A 21,171-nucleotide genomic window follows, 5' to 3' on the forward strand; every position below is an offset into this window, starting at 1 on the left:
CTCTAGGCTGACTGGACTTGCTAATATAATATCTGAGGTAGATCTTTTTGACTTGTGGCGCTGTCGCAACCCTTCAGTTCTGCAGTACTCCTGCTATTCGGCCACCCATAGGACCCTCTCTAGGATAGACTTGGCTATTGGTGATGGGGAAATGGCTAGAATGATCAGGAAGGTAGAATATTTGGCTAGAGGCCTTTCAGACCACTCCCCTATCAGGCTTCACCTTCCGGACGGGGCAGGAGGGGTGCGCCCCCTGTGGAGACTGAATCCGTTCTGGTTGCAGGTACTGACTACTGCTAACATTGTCTGTGCCGAGATTCGGGAATATCTTGCCCTGAATGTGGGTTCGGCCTCAGTCTCTACGGTGTGGGATTCCCTTAAAGCATACTTGCGTGGGCTTTTTATCCGTGATATTAGTATACATAAATCGTTCACAAGGGAGAGGGGGGGGGGAGAAGCTGAGATTGTCTGTGGTTGGAGCTGAGCATGTATATGTCTCGGCTCCCTCCCAGATGACGGAGGAGGTTTGGTTGCAGGCACAAGGAGATTATAAAGTGTACTTGGAGGAAGCTGCTGAATATAAACGCTTTTTTGTTAAGCAAAGGTATTTTGAATGTGGTGAAAGTACTGGTAAATTGCTGGCCTCGGTTGCTAGAGCGCAGCAGGGGATTTCGTTTATTAGCTGTTTGAGGGATGAGCAGGGTCATGAGGTCACTGATGATAATGGGACTATGGAGATAATGTTGGCTTTCTATAATGATGCGTATTCGTCTAGGGCCTCCTGTTCCGAGGGGGCTTTGGGGGAATATGTCCATAGAGCTGGATTGCCTTCCCTTACTCGGGAGCAGAGAGGAGAGCTGGACTCTCCCATCTCTCTAGAGGAACTGGAACAGGCATTGAAATATGCAAATAATGAAAAAGCCCCGGGCCCGGATGGCCTCCCTAGTGAGGTCTATAAAAAATTCTCAGGTGTTTTACTGCCGCAGCTATTGCGGGTGGTTGAGTCAGCGGTTTTAGAGGGTTCGTTGCCTCGCTCCATGATGGAAGCCATCATTGTACTTATTCCAAAGCCTGGAAAGGACCCTCTTTGTGCGGGTTCATATAGACCAATCTCTCTTTTGTGTACAGATGTGAAGCTGCTGGCTCGAGTACTTGCTAACATGCTGGCTGGGGTCATACTTTCACTGATCCATGGGGATAAGACTGGATTTATTCCTGGCAAATCTACAGTTGATAATATTAGGAGGGTGTATCTCAATTTGCAGATGTTTCAGGATGGTGTAGGGGCCCGTTCGGTTTTCTCGTTGGACGCTGCCAAGGCGTTTGACAGCGTTGGATGGAACTACTTGTGGCGTGTGATGAGTGCCATGGGGTTCGGTGACAGATTCCTTTCTTACGTTAAGCTTCTCTACCAGAGCCCGGTTGCCCGTCTCAGAATTAATGGTAAGACCTCCTCGACATTTGACCTGCAGAGAGGTACGCGACAGGGGTGACCCCTGTCGCCCCTGCTCTTTGCCATAGCTATTGAGCCTCTGGCTAGCCTACTAAGGATGTCACCTGATGTAATGGGGTTTCGGTATGGGAATATGGAAGAAAGGGTAGCCCTATACGCTGATGACATGTTGTTTTTGGGAGACACAGCTCACTCACTGGCCCCGGTGATGTCCCTTATTACAGAATTTGGGTCATACTCAGGTTTACTCATCAACAGGGACAAGTCGGTCCTGTTGCCTCTAGACTCTTTACCAGAAGTGCCTCAGATAGCTATCTCTAAGATACAAGTAGTCTCTAGCTTTAAATACTTAGGAATTTACATTACTCCCTCCTTACATGATTTTGTTCCTCGCAATCTACTCCCCCTTCTAGATAAAAGCTCCCAAAAAGTGTCCGTATGGTGTAATCTCCCACTCTCGGTAGATGGACATACTAATCTAGCCAAAATGGTTCTTATGCCGCAACTGTTATATGTATTGCAGAATTCCCCGGTGTGGATTGAGATGGCTCACTTTCAGAGACTTTTCAGGCTACTGGTTTGGGGGGGGGGGGGGGGGGCCGCTAGGATTAAATTGGAAACATTACAGCGGGGTAAATCTTCAGGGGGGCTTGCATTACCGAATCCATGGTTGTATTATCTTGCGTCGCAGTTGCATCAGGTGAGAGGAGGGGCAGCGCATTCCACATTGGGACCTACTGGTCGATTGTTTATGGCCAAACATGGGGGTAGGATACCGTTACACATTTTAGAGATTGGGGCCGTTACCAGACCTCCTGACTCCTCTCCTACGACTCGCCTACTGTGTAAGCTCTGGGGCCATGTGAGAAAACTCTTAGGTATAACCAGTTATTTCAAATTTACTCCGCTGTGGCATAACCCTGGCTTGCCTGTCTTTAATTCCTATGCCGATGCTGAGTTCTGGGAGAGGAGGGTACTTTGTGAGTTGGGTCAGTTAGCTGATCAGGGGGTTGTTCGGTCATTTGAGAACATACGGGAGGAGTTTGCCCTACCGCGTTCCTCATTTTACCGCTATTTACAGATCCGCCATGCCTATGAGTCGGGTGAAAGTGTTACGGGTACAGTCTAATAGGGTTCTGGAATCTACTGTGACTAAACGTGATTCTGCTGGTGTGATTTCCTGGCTTTATGGGGAACTACTTGGCTTCCATCATGAGGGTTTCTCTTTGACGGTTCGGTCTAAATGGGAGAGGGACCTTGGGATCCTGACTGATGAGGACTGGAGTACTGTGCTGGCACTTACCCCATTTTTGTCTCTATCGGAATCCAATAGGCTGTCTCAACTGTTCTTTATTCACAGGGTATATAAGACTCCCTCATTTCTTCATATGATAGGGGTAAGGTCTGACTCGGCTTGTCCGCGTTACGGTGAGCTGGAGGCACACCTGGTACACATGATGTGGACGTGCCCTTGTTTGCTGACTTATTGGACTGAAGTGCTGCAGCTCATTAGAACAGTGTATGGGGTGACCATTAACAGAGCTCCCAAGGAATGCCTACTTGGACTTATAGGCTGTGGTCGGGAGCCCTCCCTGGCAGAGGTTGGGATTCTGAGAATCTTGTATCAAGCCAGGAAGTTGATCGCACAGTTTTGGATCAGATCCTCTCCTCCGGGAGTGGCTGATCTCATCGCAAGGGTAGCTCAAGTAGTGAAACTAGAAAAGGGGATCTATACTAAGTGGAGAGGAAGTTTGATGGTGTCTGGGGTCCCTGGGTGCAGAGATTCGATCCCCCTGCAGATGTATCTTAACTTAGGATGGTTCCTCTAATATGTGGTTCTGAATGGAAGGGTTGACAAGAGAGCTAATGTTGGGGTGCCCTGGTTATGCTGCGTTTCCCCCCCTGACGTGTATGAGGATGGCTGTGTGTGTGATTTAGTGGAATGCGACTGCGAACGTTATTTTCCATGGATTCGGGGGACTGAGTTTTTATATCCTTCTTTTCTCTTTTTTTTTACTTTGTTCTTTTTTATTCAACTATGCTATTGATGTGGATTTGCTGGAGCTGGTTTATGACTTATGTACAATGAGGGTTGAATGGCATTGGTGGGGAGGGGTTGAGACGGAATGGTTCTGTGTGTGGGGGGGAGGGGTGTTGTTGGGGAATGTATGTTATTGTTAAACTGTGTTTAAAAAACGTAATAAAAACTATCTGATTTAAAAAAAAATGAAAAATAAAATAAATAAATAAATTGTCTGAGTCCTTAAGGTCCAAATGGGCTGAGTCCTTAAGGGGTTAAAGCAAATTTTTGCTATTGCACTCCTTATGGTAAATTAAAAAAAATCTTTCTAATGTACTTTGTTTTAAAAAAAATTACATTTTCTATGTCTTGTTTGTGTTTAATAAAGCTGCCACTAGGTGTCGCCCTACTTGTCCAGGGCACATTTCCCCCTATCTCTTGCACAGACTTTGGACTCCTGCTGGCCTGGCAGAAGTCCAAAATCAGGAAATGCAGTCTGGAGTGCTGAGGGTGTGTGTGTGCAGCATTAGCCAATCATAGATAATCTAACAATGAACTGCTCCGAGCTGTGTGTAGCAGAGTGAGGGAGGAAGTTCTCCCCTGTATGGCTTCAGATGATGTCACGCCTGCCGGGCAACGCCCCTTCCCAGTCTGTGAATCTGACAGGCTGAGCAGAAAATACAGAGCAATATCAAGGTAGAAAACTAAAAAAATATTAAAATAAAGGCAGGGGGCGGTTGATCATGATGGGACAGTGAACTGGGAGGATTATAAAATTTAACAAGATCATGACAGGTACTCTTTAAAGGGGTACTCTGGCTCTAAGACATCTTATCCCCTGTCCAAAGGATAGGGGATAAGATTTCTGAACGAGGGGGTATCTCGCATGCAGCCCCTCCCATAGACTTGCATTACAGGGGTGGGGCAGGACCCCCTCGATCAGACATTTCAGATAAGATGTCTTAGGGCCGGAGTACCCCTTTAAGGACTCAGGGCGTACATGTACGGCCTGGGCCCATTCTCCTTCTATGACACACAGGTGTGTGAGAGTTCTGCTGTCAGTCCTGAAGGAAAGCTGGGTGATCAGCACAACATGAAAGCTCCGGCTGGAGCAAAAAAAAAAAATTCCAATAAGATTCTGCATCCTTGAATTGAACAGCGATGAGCACTTGGGTGATTATGTTCTATGTATTACTGTCTCCGTTACTTGAAGTTTTGTATGAAACAAACGGAAGAGAAAAGTAAAGTATATGGAATTGGAGCATGAACTTTTTGTACGTGTGCATTTCTTACTAAATGGACGTTTGCCGGGAGTGAGTGGAGCCTCAGCTTCACAGTGTTACACCCAAGGTGCACTAAACCCGACAGGATTCGTCATGCAATCTTAAGATTGCAAGTAATAGTGGGGACTAAAAATAGGAATTTTTTTTTTATTTTTTTTATTAACTTTCCTTATGAAAGTTTAAATCACCCCCCTTTTCCCATAAAAAAAAAATGTTTTCTATTTCCCAAAGACAACCTCTGGATATGGTGTTGAGCACATGCACTGAACTTCTTTGGTCGACCATGGCAAGGCCTGGTCTGAGTGAAACCTGTCCTGTGAAATTGCTGTATGGTTTTGCCCACCTTACTTCAGCTCAGATTCAGTTAATTGGCAATCTTACAGCCTAGGCCATCTTTATGTAGAGCAACAATTCATTTTTTATTCTGATACTCAGAATTATTTGCCGTGAGGTGCCATTTTAAACTTCCACTGACCAGTATTAGAGTGTGAGAGCGATATCACCAAATTAAAGACACCTACTCTCCATTTACTCCTGAGACTTGTAACATTAAAGGACATCTCCAGTATTAAAAACTTATCAACTATCCTAAGAATAGAAGATAAGTTTCAGATCGCGGGGGTCTGACCGCTGGGACCGTTCTCTCGTACAGGACCCCAGCAGTCCGTGGTGGGGGGCGTGTCGACCATCGCACAAAGCGGCGGCCAACACGCTCCCTCAATACAACTCTATGGGAGAGCCGGAGTGCTGCCTTCGGCAATCTCCGGCTCTGCCATAGCGCTGTATGTCGGCTGCCGCTTCGTGCAGTAGTCGATACTCGCTCTCTGGCCGGAGAGCCGGGGCCCCGTACGGGAGATCGCAGGGGGTCCCAGCGGTCGGAACCCCCCACGATCTGAAACTTATCCCCTATCCTAAGTTTTTACAATGCTGGACTACTCCTTTAACGAGTCAGATGACACCAGGGAGACACCAGGAAAATGGCAAATTGGGCCCTTTTTGGACATTTTCCCTTAAGGAGTTACTCACTTTTGTTGCCAAGGATTAGACATTATTGGCTGTGAGTTGAGTTATTTTGAGGGGACACAACATTAAACACTGTTATACAGAATGTGCACTCACTACTTTACATTGGAGCAGAGTCTCATCAGAGTTGTCACAAAGATATAACATTTACAGAAATGTGAGGGGTGAGATACTGTATGCATGTATATATGCAGATGTATGCACAATAAAGCCAAAGCACAGCCAGGTGCAGGATCCGATAAAGGGGAATTTCTGTGGCTTTTTAAAAATTAGCTTCCAATTGACATAAAATAAAAGGAAAACATAAAAAGGAAGAAACTTGAATCACATGTAATGTCGCTGCTGCTGGGATATCCCCAGCTAGCCTGCTGCAGTGATGTTATATACAAGGAGGGCAGCAATTTACCGAAGTGTCCTGTGAACAATGTATAGGACATCATTGCAGCAGGCTTGGCAAGGGACACTGGAGGGGTGAGTACATTTCTTCTTTCTTTTTGTGCAGGTTTTAGACCGTAGACAATTTTTTTTTAAGTTTACTGTTTGTAATTGACAGATTTCTGGTGTAGAACTGGAAAATGGAAAGTTAACAGGTAAATATAGGTATCTGCATTCTATGTTTTCTGCGTTGGTCTGTAGTCACACCTGATTTTCATGCCTGACCAGTTTTTGCATGTAGTGTGTTTTGGTCAGGATAGTGTTAATGTTTCCAGCATATAGGCTCCTGGGTGGGGTTATTTAGACCTAAGCTCTGCTGGTATTCCTTGCTGCTAATTGTACTATGTTTGCACTATGTTTTACATAGCACCTTAGTCTGTGTCTGTCACATGTATCCTGAGTTCAGCCATGGCTGCTTGTCCTGTATCCGTGTATCTAGATTTTAGACTTATGTTTGTACTTTGCTTGGGGTTTTAGTTTTATGCTTTGTATATATGTAGTGTACCTTGTTTAGACCAATGTTCAGATTGTATTCTGTTATCAGTCCTGTATAGTTGTTGCTCTCAGTCCAGTGTTCAGTATTTAGTATTCCTGTTTAGAGTCTTGACCCATATTCCTCCATACTATGGAGTTAAGTTTTTTAAGTTTTTTCTTGTATCTGTTTAGTTTGAATTGTGCTCTAGTAATCCTGACCTCTATGGTGTCTAACCATCAGTTAACCGTTTATCCCCTGCATAACCTAGTCCTATTTAGCAGTTTTATATTTATCCTGTTATCCAGTCCTGTTCATATTATCATATCTACCATTTATCTTGTCTCTGGTTCCTGAACTGATTGTCAATATGCTATATCTTGCCTTGATATTTCTGTCTGTTGCTATTTAGCATTCCTGTTGTGTATTAGGTCCTTAGACCTGTTTGTAGGTTATTGTGTTAACCCCTTGTGTTTTAGACATGTACCCCAACTTTGTACAGTTTTCGCTTATTATTTTGACTCAGCACATTAGCGTAGTGTATGGACTGTCTTCATGGTTGTAGATCAGTCGCATAGGGCGGATATGCAATAGGAAGGGACAGGGGCTGTGGGAGAGATTAGGGCTTCACCCGTTTCCTGTGACGTGATCACGACAGTACTCCTATCTGGTTGGTCGTCACACAAGTAAATCTGCAGTGTAAGACACTTATCCCCTATCCTCATGATAGGGGATAACTGTCTGATCGCAGGGGGTCCGAACTCTGGGACCCCCCACGATCTCCTGTATGGGGCCCCGTCTCTGCCACTCGACATGCCCTCAACATGTATCTCTATGGGAGAGGTGGAGATGCAGTGTTCATGCATCCCCGCCTCTCCCATAGAGCTGTTTGGGGAGGCGTTTCATCAACTTAAGTGAGGTCGATAACACGCTCAGCCGTGGCAATGCCGGGTCCCTGTGGATAGGGGATAAGTGTCTTACACTGCAGTACTCCTTTAAATTTTGTGTCTTAAAAATAATTAATAAAAAAAAATGTGAATCGCAAATATTTGGATTAGAAAATAATAGAACATTATTATTATGTACCATGAATATTTGAAAATAAAATTAAATACAATAAAATGTGAATTATGCCTTGATAGATCACTAAATAGTTTATTACATGAGAATGGCCTCATGTGCTCATATTTCTCAAAAAAACATTTTTGCTACTAAAACAATTTTATTCTACCGAATCATTAATTTTTTTCAGTAGTGCCTCCATGGATGGCAGATATTTGTATATACCCACAAACAGGGTAAAAATATATTATTATATAGTAAATGTGCCTTATTCTCTAGTCATAGTTGTCCTGTGGAAATGGTAGACTTTACTGTGAAATGTGCTTCACACATATATATTTTATGTTCTAATCAAGGACATTCAGAAAAGAGTGCAGGTATTAGACAGCAGCTCTGTTCTGTCCATTTATATCTATGCAGATCTTATTCTGTATATGTGAATGCCCTCTGGTGGCTGCCCGCATATCTACCATGTCCAAGAGAAGCTGTGTGGTGCAGCACTAAAGGAGGGACAGGTAAGGCCCCTTTCACACTGCCAGTATGCTCTGGCAAATTCGGCCATCAAACTCCCTTTTTTTTTTTGCAGTTTGCCAGCCATAATTTTGCCGGAGCATACTGGCAGCGTCAATTATCAAATGATTTACCTGTTTTTTTTATGAGTTAATTTGCTCCAGGATTTGTCACAATGTAACATTTGTGACTTTTCCTGTGACTTTTGGTTTACATAAGAAATCAAGGTGTGTTGTGATACACAGATTTTTAGGAACTTTAATGCAGTGGTAATGGATTTATCATTAGCAATTTGTCACAGAATTTGTCACAAATCTATACAAGCCTAGCCTAGACCTGCATTTGTGTAAAGTCGCAAACAGGTTAAAAAACCACAGAAAAAGTTGCAGAGGAGGAACCATACATGAATTGTCAATTCAAACAAATGTGTATCAGCACCATATTTATTAGATGCTGTGCGACCAGTTAATAAATTAAATGCACATAGACATAACCACCATACAAAATAAAAGTGTAAAAAAAAAATTCACCTACACCACCCTTAATAAATTCCATCCCCCCTTCATATACAAACATTAACATGACATTTTCTACTGGCATGTGATGTGTTAAATGTTCAGTGGAAACATTAATCACAGCAGAATCAGCTAAAGAAATGGAAAACCACAAATGACTGAATAATAAGCATTTCTAGGACCAGGGGACAGTCAGCATTGATGCAGGCAAAGTTTTTTTTCTCCACAATTTATGTCCCTAAGTTTAGACAAATAGGCCTGGAAATTTAGGCTTTTTTCCTTAGAGCCCATATATGCCTGACTGTTGGTACACAGCTAAAAAGGGCAACCTCAATACCTCAGGAACCTATACCCTTACATGGTATCACCACGGGTCCCAGCCATTGATGGCCGCTGGGACCAACCCGATATGACGCGGAGTCACCGCGTGACCCCGATTTATATTGCGGGAGCCGGACGTAAATATACATCCCGTGTCGTTAAGGAGTTAGTTTTTTCTGCCTCTATTTTTTTTCTCCTAAAATGTAGTAAGATTATCACCTTTTCTCCAGGAATTTCAAAAATAGTTTGTCTAACATCCAACATGTGGAATTTCCTTTCTTTCTAGTTCTCCTGAAAAAGGGCTTTTTCATAGAAAGGACTTGTATTTCTCCTATCCTTCAAGGGGTACTCCGGCCCTCAGACATCTTATCCCCTATCCAAAGGATAGGGGATAAGATGCCTGATCGCGGGAGTCCCGCCGATGGGGACCCCCGTGATCTTGCACGCCGCACCCGTTAAAATCAGTCCCTTGTAAAAATGTATAATTTGGGGAAAAACCTGCATTTTAGTGAAAAATATTTTTTTTTCATTAACACATCCAACTTTAACAAAAAGTCGTCAAACACCTGTGGGGTGTTAAGGCTCACTGTATCCCTTATTACGTTCCTTGAGGGGTGTAGTTTCCAAAATAGTAGGCCATGTGTTTTTTTTTTTTTTTTTTGCTGTTCTGGCACCACAGGGGCTTCCTAAATGCGACATGCCCACCAAAAACCATTTCAGCAAAATTTGCTTTTCAGAAGCCAAATGTGACTCATCTTCTGAGCATTGTAGTTCGCCCGTCCTAACATGGGGTATTAACATACTCAGAAGAGATGGGGTTAAAATATTTTGGGAGGCATTATCTTCCATTACCCTTTATAAAAATAGTAAATTTGGGGAAAAAAACTGCACTTTAGTGAAAAAATATTTTTTCTTCATTTACACATCCGAATTTAACAAAAAGTTGTCAAACACCTGTGGGGTGTTAAGGCTCATTGTACCCCCTTGTTACAGTGCCTTAAGGGGTTTAGTTTCCACAATAGTATGCCATGTGTTTTCTTTTTTTTTGCTGTACTGGCAAAAACCATTTCAGCTAAATTCACTCTCCAAAATCCCACTGTCGCTCCTTCCCTTCTGAGCCCTCTAGCGCACCCACAAAGCACTTGACATCCACATATGAGGTATTTCCTTACCCGAGAGAAATTGGGTTACATTTTTGGGGGACTTTTTCTTCTATTACCCATTGTGAAAATTCAAAAACTGGGTCTACAAGAACCCGTGAGTGTAAAAAATTAAGATTTTGAATTTTCTCCTTCACTTTGCTGCTATTCCTGTGAAACACCTAAAGGGTTAACAAACTTTCTGTATGTCATTTTGAATACTTTGAGGGGTGCAGTTTTTATAATGGGGTAATTTATGAGGTATTTCTAATATGAAGGCCCTTCAAATCCACTTCAAAACTGAACTGGTCCTTGAAAAATTCTGATTTAGAAAATTTGTGAAAAATTAGAAAATTGCTGCTATACTTTGAAGCCCTCTGATGTCTTACAGAAGTAAAAACATTCAACTTTATGATGCCAACATAAAGTAGACATATTGTGTATGTGAATCAATATATACAGTGGTCCCTCAACATACGATGGTAATTCGTTCCAAACGACCCATCGTTTGTCGAATCCATCGTATGTTGAGGGATCCGTGCAATGTAAAGTATAGGAAGCTGTACTCCCCTGTCCCCGCCGCTCCGGACCAGGTCCTCACCGCTCCCGATGCTGTCCCGCTGCTCCGGTGTCTTCTTCGCGATCCTCCGGCTTCTTCCGCATCTTCTGCAGGGTCCGGGCCTCGCTTTCTGGTGACGTTATTACGCCGACGCCATAATAATAACGACGCCAGAAAGTGAGGCCCGGACCCTGGAGAAGATGCGCAAGACACCGGAGGATCGCGAAGTGGACCCGAAGCAGCGGGAATAGGTAAGCGAACCTGCCAGGGATGCTTAAACTGCTATCCGGCAGCAGCTTAACCATTTTGCGCTGTCGGATAGCAGTTAATGCGATGGCCCCGACATATAAAAGCATCGTATGTCGATGCTGACATCGACATGCGATGGCCTCTGAGAGGCCATCGTATGTCGATTTTATCATATGTTGGGGCCATCGCATGTCGGGGGGTTACTGTAATTTATTTGGAATGTCTATTTTCCTTACAAGCAGAGAGTTTCAAATTTAGAAAATGCTAAATTTTCAATTTTTTCATGAAATTTTTCACCAAGAAATGATGCAAGTATCGACAAAAATTTACCACTAACATAAAGTAGAATATGTCACGAAAAAACTCTCTCTGAATAAGAATGAAAAGTAAAAGCATCCCAGAGTTATTAATGCTTAAAGTGAAAGTGGTCAGATGTGCAAAAAATGCTCTGGTCCTTAAGGTGAAAATGGGCTTGGTCCTTAAGGGGTTAAAGGAGAAGTATATTTCGGCTTTTATAATTACATTTCTTTCCTTTCCCTAAACTATTATTTATTAGATGGACTTTTTGCATGTTTTCACCCCTTTAACCCCTTAAGGACCCTTGACGTACGCGTACGTCATGACACCCTGGTACTTAAGGACCCATGACGTACGCTGACCCGGAGATACAAGGTGATCGGGGGTGTAGGATGCACCCCCGATCGCCTCCTGTATCTATGGGGAGGTGGCGTTTCGTCACTCCCCCAGGATCGCTGCTATTGGCTGGGGAGGGGTTAACCAATAGCAGCCGGCAGGTGGAGGGGTTAACCACATCCTCCTGCAGCTCCCGTGGCTGGCTGGGTTCAGTCAGTGGTCAGAGCTGCTGGAGGAAGACGGGGACCCCCCTTCTGCTGAGATCGGAGCCCCCACAGAAGGAAAGAAGCCCCCCATAGATCAGGGAAAGAATAAAGCCCAGGGAAAGGTAGGGCAAAAAGTAAAATAAAAGTCCCACCTATGACCGGCCGGTCATCGATCACTTTGGGGCCAAATTTTTGGAGGCCTACGTACCGCTCAGGGACCTCTCGGTTGATGAGTCTCATCAGTTTTAAGGGGAGACTCATCTTCCGCCAGTATATTCCCTCGAAGCGGGCACGATATGGCGTGAAGCTCTATAAACTTTGTGAGAGTACCTCCGGGTACACTTACAAGTTTAGAGTTTATGAGGGACGAAATTCCCGTATTGAACCCCCAGATTGTTCCCCCACTCTGGGTGTTAGCGGGAAACTCGTTTGGGAGCTTGTGCACCCATTGCTGGATAAGGGTTACCACGTGTACGTGGACAACTTTTATACCAGCATCCCTCTCTTCACATCCCTTGCTGCCAGATTGACGTCCGCTTGTGGGACCGTGCGGAAAAACCAGAGAGGCCTCCCTCTAAATTTTGTTAAGACACCTATTCCCAAGGGTGAGTCCCGTGCCCTTGCCCATGAAAACCTGTTGTTGGTCAAGTATAAGAGGGATGTCCTTATGTTGACCACTATACATGGCAACGGCAGCTCACCTGTCCCTGTGCGAGGTACCACAAAACCGGTCCTCAAGCCCGATTGTATTCTGGACTACAATCGGTATATGGGGGGAGTTGATCTTTCTGATCAAGTCCTCAAGCCATACATGGCCATGTGCAAAACACGGGTATGGTACAAAAAAGTTGCGGTCTACATGGTACAGGTTGCCATGTACAACGCTTTTGTACAGGGACATTCCTCCAGTTCCAAGAAGAAGTCCTAAAGGTCCTGATCTTTGGCAACCGGGAAATAGCAGGCCGGACTTCCCAAGGAACTGGAGTAATAGGTGCCAGGATCGTCCCAGGCCAACACTTTCCAGGTGAAGTCCCCCACACTCGAAAGAAGGGACAAACCCAGAAAAGATGCAGAGTGTGTTACAAGAGGGGATACAGAAGGATACCACCACTCAATGTGACACTTGCCCCGATCATCCGGGCCTCTGCATTAATGGTTGCTTCAGGGAGCATCACACTTCCATGGAGTACTAAATTTTCCCTTCTCATTTTAATTTTCCATAATTTGACCCCAATGTACCAAGTCCAGAGTACATTCCAAGTTTTAACCCCATAAACCACTAAATTGCCCAAAATAATGTTTCATCTGGAAAAAAAAAAAAAAAAACTGTTAAGACCTCTTGGGGTATTTTTTACAAAAAATGGGTCATGATTCACTATCATCGGGGACTTTTTATGTTGCCTCAAATGTGCAGCGCTCTCTCTCCACCTGAGCGGGTGCGCATTTGAGGCAACAAGTTAGGGACGGCCACACATCACATTCCCAGAATGATGATTCAGAGCACAGGGTTTGGGGTGGGCATATTTTTTTAGTTTTGGCTATGCTCTGGGTAATCATTCTGGGAACATAATTTATAATTTTATGTCCCACTGTACCCCATTTTAGTTATTTATTGTACCCCAGTTATTTACCCCATGTAATGCCCCGGCTCCATAGAAGAAAGCCAAAGCTCAAAGACCCTGACTGATCTCCGACACCTCCGAGACCGGTGTGCATGCTGTTTACGCCAAGATATGAGGTATGTCCTTACTCTTAAAGAGTACCTGTCATCAACAAAAACTTTTAATATGTTGTTCATAATCATTAATGAAGAGATATTGTAATATATCTTCATAAAAAAATATTAATATTTATACCAGTTTTTTCATTTTATACTTTTGGCCACTAGGGGTCACTCTTCTATTCCTGGTCTGCAAGCAGCTTCCTATGCTTTTCATAGTAAGTGTACAGCTTTTAGGACTAATGTTGAAGGGCTCTGGTCCTTCCACCGGAAGTTCAGTACTGTGAGCTACAAGCCTGCACATGCCTCTCATATAACAGCCAGTCACCTCCCCTTCCCCCCTGCTCTGTGTTCTCCGAGCCCCTCACCACACGTTATCTTATAAATTGTATTATCTCACTGCATTCCCTGCTCTGTGCGCCCCCCCCCGCCTGACATTCATCTTAATCACTGCCTCTGTAATTGCTCCCTCAGCCCCTGGTTCTCCGCATTTACTTTTTAGTGCAGAGAGACACAGGAGAGAGAGACAGGCTGCCGTCCCTCCCCTGTACTTAGTCTGTAAGCACACTGCAGAGCAGTGTTTCCCAACCAGGGCACCTCCAGCTGTTGCAAAACTACAACTCCCAGCATGCCCAGACAGCTGCTGGCTGCCTGGGCATGTTGGGAGTTGTAGTTTTGCAACAGCTGGAGGTGCCCTGGTTGGGAAACACTGCTGCAGAGGGAGAGCAGCATACAGGAAGACTGGCAGAAGCAGAGCCCCAGCCAGGCTTCATGTGGCATCATGCCTGCCGGGACCCGCCTCCTTCCACCCCTCAGAAAGACAGTGCTCCTGAGCTAATGAAGAGGGATAAAAAAAAAGGTATTTCCACAGCGTTTTAAACCTCAATAAACACAGGGATAGGCATAGTTAGAGAAAGGAACAGATGGGAAGGGGGATCAGGGAAAGTTTAGATGATGACAGGTACTCTTTAAGAAATGTATTTACACATTTACAATGAAATTTTCTCCTTTTACCACTTGTGAAAATGAAAAATTTGGGGTAACCCCAGCATTTTAGTGTAAAAAAAAAAATCAAATTTTTCATTTTCACATCCCACTTCATGAATATTTATCAAACACCTGTGGGGTGTTAAGGCTCACTGTACCCCTTGCTACGTTCCTTGAGGGGTGTAGTTTCTAAAATAGTATGCCATGTTTTTTTTTTTTTTTTGCTGTCCTGGCACCATAGGGGCTTCCGAAATGCGATATGCCCCCCCATTTCAGCAAAATTTGCAAATGTAACTCCTTCTCTTCTGAGCATTGTAGTGCGCCCGCAGTGCACTTGACATCCACACATTTGGTATTTCCATACTCCGAAAAGATGGGGTTACACATTTTGGGGGGCATTTCTCTTATTACCCCTTGTAAAAATGTAAAATTTGGGGAAAAAAATGCATTTTAGTGGAAAATAAGAATAAAAAAAACATTTACACATCCAAAGTCATCAAACACCTGTGGGGTGTTAAGGCTCACTGTACCCCTTGTTACGTTCCTTGTGGGGTGTAGTTTCCAAAATAGTATGCCATGTTTTTTTTTTTGCTGTCCTGGCACCATAGGGGCTTCCTAAATGGGACCTCCCCCCAAAAAAACATTTCAGCAAAATTTACTTTGCAAAAGCCAAATGTGACTCCTTCTCTTCTGAGCATTGTAGTACACCAACAGAGCACTTGACGTGCACATATGAGGTATTTCCATACTCAGAAGAGATGGGGTTACAAATTTTGGGGGTCATTTTCTCCTATTACCCCTTGTAAAAACGTAAATTTTGGGGGAAAACCAGCATTTTAGTGAACAAAAAAAATCCTTTACACATCCAACTTTAACAAAAAGTTGTGAAACATCTGTGGGGTGTTAAGACTCACTGGACCCCTTGTTACGTCTACTTTCCAAAATGGTATGCCATGTGTTTTTTTTTTTGCTGTTCTGGCACCATAGGGGATTCCTAAATGTGACATGCCCCCCAAAAACTATTTCAGAAAAACTCACTCTCCAAAATCCCACTATTGCTCATTCTCTTCTGAGCCCTCTACTGCGCCCGCCGAACACTTCACATACACATGAGGTATTTCCTTACCCGAGAGAAATTGGGTTACACATTTTAGGAAGATTTCTCTCCTTTTACCCCTTGTAAAAATTCAAAAACTGGGTCTACAAGAACATGCCAGTTTAAAAAAAATGAATATTTTGAATTTTCTCCTTCACTTTGCTGCTATACCTGTGAAACACCTAAAGGGTTAACAAACCTTTTGAATATCATTTTGAATACTTTGAGGGGTGTAGTTTTTATAATGGGGTCATTTGTGAGGTATTTCTAATATGAAGACCCTTCAAATCCACTTCAAAACAGAACTGGTCCATGAAAAATTTCAATTTTGAAAATTGTGTGAAAAATTGGAAAATTGCTGCTATACTTTGAAGCCCTCTGATGTCTTCCAAAAGTAAAAACATGTCAACTTTATGATGCAAACATAAAGTAGACATATTGTATATGTGAATCAAGATATAATTTTTTTGGAATATTCATTTTCCTTATAAGCAGAGAGCTTCAAAGTAAAAAAAAAAATGCAAAATTTTCAATTTTTTCATCAAATTTTGGAATTTTTCACCAAGAAATAATGCAAGTATCGACAAAATTTAACCACTAACATAAAATAGAATATGTCACGAGAAAACTGTCTCAGAATCAGAATGAAAGGCAAAAGCATCCCAGAGTTATTAATGTTTAAAGTGACAGTGGTCAGATGTGCAAAAAATCGCCGTGTCCTACAGTGAAAATTGGCTGGGTCCTTAATGCAAATCCTGTTTAGTAAGGCAAATGGCACACCTCAGCCTGGTAATATGTGGATGAATTTGCCCAATGTATTGTATTTTGATCTGATCTGCATGTCACTAAAGCTCCCCACCACATATCCAGCATGAAACCATACATTGCATTGTGTAATATAGTTCAATTATGTGTAGCCAAAACTGATAGTATATAGTAAGTCTAAACGTTCACATCTGTAAAAATGCTATTTTTGTGATATAAATCTGTATGCTGACATATACCTGCATACCGCTGCCAGTTCTATTGACTTCAGTTGACCGTATTATGTTCAATCCAAGTGAGCTTGCGTGTTTGGCAAAAGGAATGGAATCAAAGAGGAGTTGCTGCCCAAGTGTACAGCTGACCCCAGGCCACAGTTTGACAGTCGTTGCAGAATAAAAGAGGGTTTGTTTTTCAATAGATGGCAAAAGTAAAGGTATTTCTTTTATCCCTTCATTAAGACATCTTTGAAACTTGCCAGTTTGGTAATGATTTTGCGGATGACAGGTCTCCTTTAATTGGCATGCAAAAAAATCTAGGAGGCCACACTTATGAGACAGCATATAAGTAAAAATTGACTCACTTTAGTTCACATACTATGTGCGGCTGTATACTACAGAGGAAATTCTTTTCTTTTTTTTTTGTCTGTCCACAGTGCTCTCTGCTGACACCTCTGTCCATATCAGGAACTGTCCAGAGCAGCATAGGTTTGCTAAGATTTGTGCCTACGCTGGACAGTTCCTGATACGGACAGAGGTGTTAGCAGTGAGCACAGTGGACAGAAAAAAAAAAATCCAAAAAGAAGAGAACTTTGTAGTATTTAGCAACTAATAAGTACTGGAAGGATAAAGATTTTTTTTAATAGAAGTAATTTACAAATCAGTTTAACTTTCTGGCACCAGTTGATAAAAAAAGAAAAAATATATATATTTTGCCACCGGAGTACCCCTTTAAGATATCTTCAGTTTTTGGCTGGTAAATGGTGTAGGCCTCCAAGCAGGGTATAGAAAGGCTCCTGCAGCAGCCAGTTGTCTTACAGACATAGGAGTATGAGAGTGAAGGTGATTGCTACTCTCCACGGGGCAAGATTTCTTTCTATATTTCTCAGTTTTAATTACAAAAAGAAATTAAATGGGATCAAAAGAAAGATGAGATTAAGGAAGGATGTGAGATTTATGTGAGTTTTCCATGCCTAGTGTTCCTGAAACAGACATGCAGAATATCTTAATTTTAGCATAGAATCCATTTCAATATTACATACCACAAAATTTGCATGTGATAGTGGCATAAATATGATTCAAAACTGTTTATGGCTTTTTAAGGGTTATTAAGAGTTTAGTGTTATTTTTATTTTACAGTGCTGGTAGAAGTCTGTAGGATATGCCATTACTTAAAGGGGTACTCCAGTGGAAAAAATTTTGTTCAAACAAACTGGTGCCAGAAAGTTACAGATTTGTAAATGACTTCTATTTAAAAAGTTCTTAATCCTTCCAGTACGTATCAGCTGCTCTATGCTCCAGAGAAAGTTGTACAGTTATTTCTGTCTAGACATATTCTCTGTTTGTGACTTCTGTCCGAAGATTATAATAAAGCAAGACTTGATTTCGTCTGCATACCTCGAGTGCTGGACGAACTTCTTTCTTCTAATTAAAAAAATATATTTTTCCACCGGAGTACCCCTTTAATGATCAATGGGGGTCAGCCCTCTGGGACCATCAATGATTCTCAAAGTGAAGAGGACGCAGCACAGATTTTAAAACAGTCCTAGTCACTAGCATAGAGCAATGCTGCAGTAAACTAGCACAGTAGATTGATGAGAAGAAGCTGGGCAAGAAAATGGTAAAAGGACATAGTGCTATACCAGCATGTTCTTTATTTTCTTACTAGGAAGGAGCCCTCCAGGTCAAACAGCCAGCTTCCATACTATGAAAGGTTATCCTACCTATGTACCATTACATTATAATTTGTCAACAGAGAATTAATAAACCTGCACTGTCCCTCTCCCTCTACCTATGGATGACTCCATTCCCCTCGTGGTGCTCTGTCCAATTCCATAGCAGATGAACAGCTGCAAAGTCAGAAAAGTTCAATGGACTGCACTCACCAGAAAAGTTTTATTTACCGCGAGACACATGGTATACACAAGATAAAACATTCTTGGTGAGTGCCATCCGTTGAACTTTTATGAATTTGAAACGTTAAAATTTGTAATAAAAATAAATAACAAAAAAAAACAAAAATGGACACCAGTTAAAACTAGTGGCTAAATTCTGTGGCTAAAAAGTTCAATTAAGAATTCAATGACCAAAGATGGCCAAAACTCTTCGAGTAGCTGTTATCATAAGTTCTTTACAGTGATCAGCCATGGTCCAGTCCTAGGACCAGTTCAGGGATGTGGAAATCCTATCGCCCGACGCCCAGGGCAAGTAGTTTTGGGCAGGTGAATTTTTTTTTTTTTTATAGATTTAGCCCTGTATCGGGCAAGCAGGGACAGACAGACTTCTCTCTTATTTTTCTTTAATGCCGGTGTGAGGTGCAGGAGGCGATGCAAGTCTGCACCTCACACCGGCACTCAGAGTGTATGGAGGGGGCAGTGGCGCCCCCCAGCTTATTTCAGTAGCCGGGGGCCACTGCTCAGAGCCCCCCAGCCGGTGTGAGGGGATCTCAGGAGCGAGGGCAGAACCCGAGGTTGCACGTCTGCAGGAGATGATTAAGCCATGCCCCCTACCAGAGTATAGAGAGCGCAGCTCTGCATAATACAAGACGACAGGGGGAGAATGCGGACGTACACAGCTCCTCCCTCCCCCACACACAGCCTCTCCCTTCCCCCTGCTCTGTCTACACAGGACCTCATTTATCACGGGGAGGTTTCAAGTATTCACGGGGGAAAATACAGAGCAGCGATAGGACGTGTGTGAGGAGACTGCACTGCACGGGCTGGGGATTTCACCAAGCATGCAGGCGGCGGGAAGGGTGGTTGTATATGTATGTAATGTATGATTGGGGGGGGGGGGAGGGGATCAGTGGCAGGTGTATGTATGATGTGTGCATATGTATGGTGTATGTGTCATGTGTATATATGAAGTGTATATGTGTACGATGTCTGTGTATATATGATGTGTGTATGATGTCTGTGTATATATGATGTGTGTATGTGTCATGTGTATGTATGATGTGTGTATGGTGTCTGTGTATGTGTGATGTGTGTATGTAATGTATGATATAGGGGGCAGTGGCAGGGGTATATATGATGTGTGTATGGTGTCTGTGTATGTGTGATGTGCATATGTAATGTATGATATAGGGCACAGCGGCAGGTGTATGTACGTGTGCATATGTATGGTGTATATGTATGGTGTGAGTGTATGTGTATATATGATGTGTGTATGGTATATGCGTGATGTGTGTATGTAATGTATGATGTGGGGGGAAGCAGCGGCGGGTGTATGTATGATGTGTCTATGTATGATGTATGTATGTAACGTATGATATAGGGGGCAGTGGCCGGTGTATGTATATGTATGATATGTGTATACATGTATTTTTTGTACAGGGGCGGACTGACAAGTGCTGCTGCCAGTTGTGCTATCTAATATTTATTTTTAGTGTCTTCTGGCCACCTGCACTGAATTGCACCGCCAGAATCCCGCCCCCTTCATACTCACCCGCCGACCAAGAGCCCCACGGATGCACGCAAACACGCCCGAACCAAAACTACAACTTCCAGCATGTTGCACCGTAACCTAAACTGTAGAACTATAAAGTGTAACATGCTGGGAGTTGTAGTTTTGGTTCGGGTCAGCTGCAGAGCCATAGGCTGCATCAGGGCATGCTGGGTGTTGTAGTTACTAACTGCAATTCCCAGTATTCCTTGACACAGCCTATGGCTCTGCAGCTGACACAAACCAAAACTACAACTCCCAGCATGTTACACAATAACCTTAACTGTCCTACTATACAGTGCAACATGCTGCAGCACCCACACAACCATAGACTGTATCAGGGCATGCTGGGAGTTGTAGTTATCTAGTAACTAAATGCAACATAATGACACATAAATTAGAGTAAATAAAATGCAGCACACAAACTGGAGAAGCAGAACACCCCCCCCCCCAGTAACACAGCGTTGTTCAGTGGTTTCCAATCAAAAGACTCCATTTATAAGTCCCTATGAAGACTGAAAAATAGTGATTAAAATATTTTAAGACGTGCGTATATATGTGAATAAGCCCCTTTCCTAATAAAAGTTCCGATAAAAACTACAGATCATGTCACACAAGATTACCCTCATCCTTGTATATGGAAAAATTGGAGTTATAGGGGTCAGATGGGGGGGGGGGGGGGCAATTTACTGGGCTTGCCTCGGGTGTAAAAGGAGCTAGCTACAGCTCTCCTGCCACTAATATCCTGGCATGCTGCGATCATCGTGGCCGCTATTAAACAATTAGATCACCGCTGTCTAAGTTGACAGCAGTGTCTAAAGGGATCTTATATCCATCCCTGGTGGTCTAGATCAGACTATTTTGGTTGAAATTATTTTATCTACCAGGACAAGTGGATTTTCTTGAGGGACAAGTAGATTGTGTTCCGCTTGTCCCTTGGACAAGTATTTTTTTTTATTTTTTTATTTCCACAACCCTGACCAGTTAGGATATGGGAATAGGCAAACATTCATAAAGCCTAAGATGTTGGTGTATGTAGGCAGCTCATGTTTGGCAGAAGGGAA

Source organism: Hyla sarda, chromosome 1, assembly GCF_029499605.1.
Source record: "Hyla sarda isolate aHylSar1 chromosome 1, aHylSar1.hap1, whole genome shotgun sequence".
Taxonomy (NCBI): Eukaryota; Metazoa; Chordata; class Amphibia; order Anura; family Hylidae; genus Hyla; species Hyla sarda.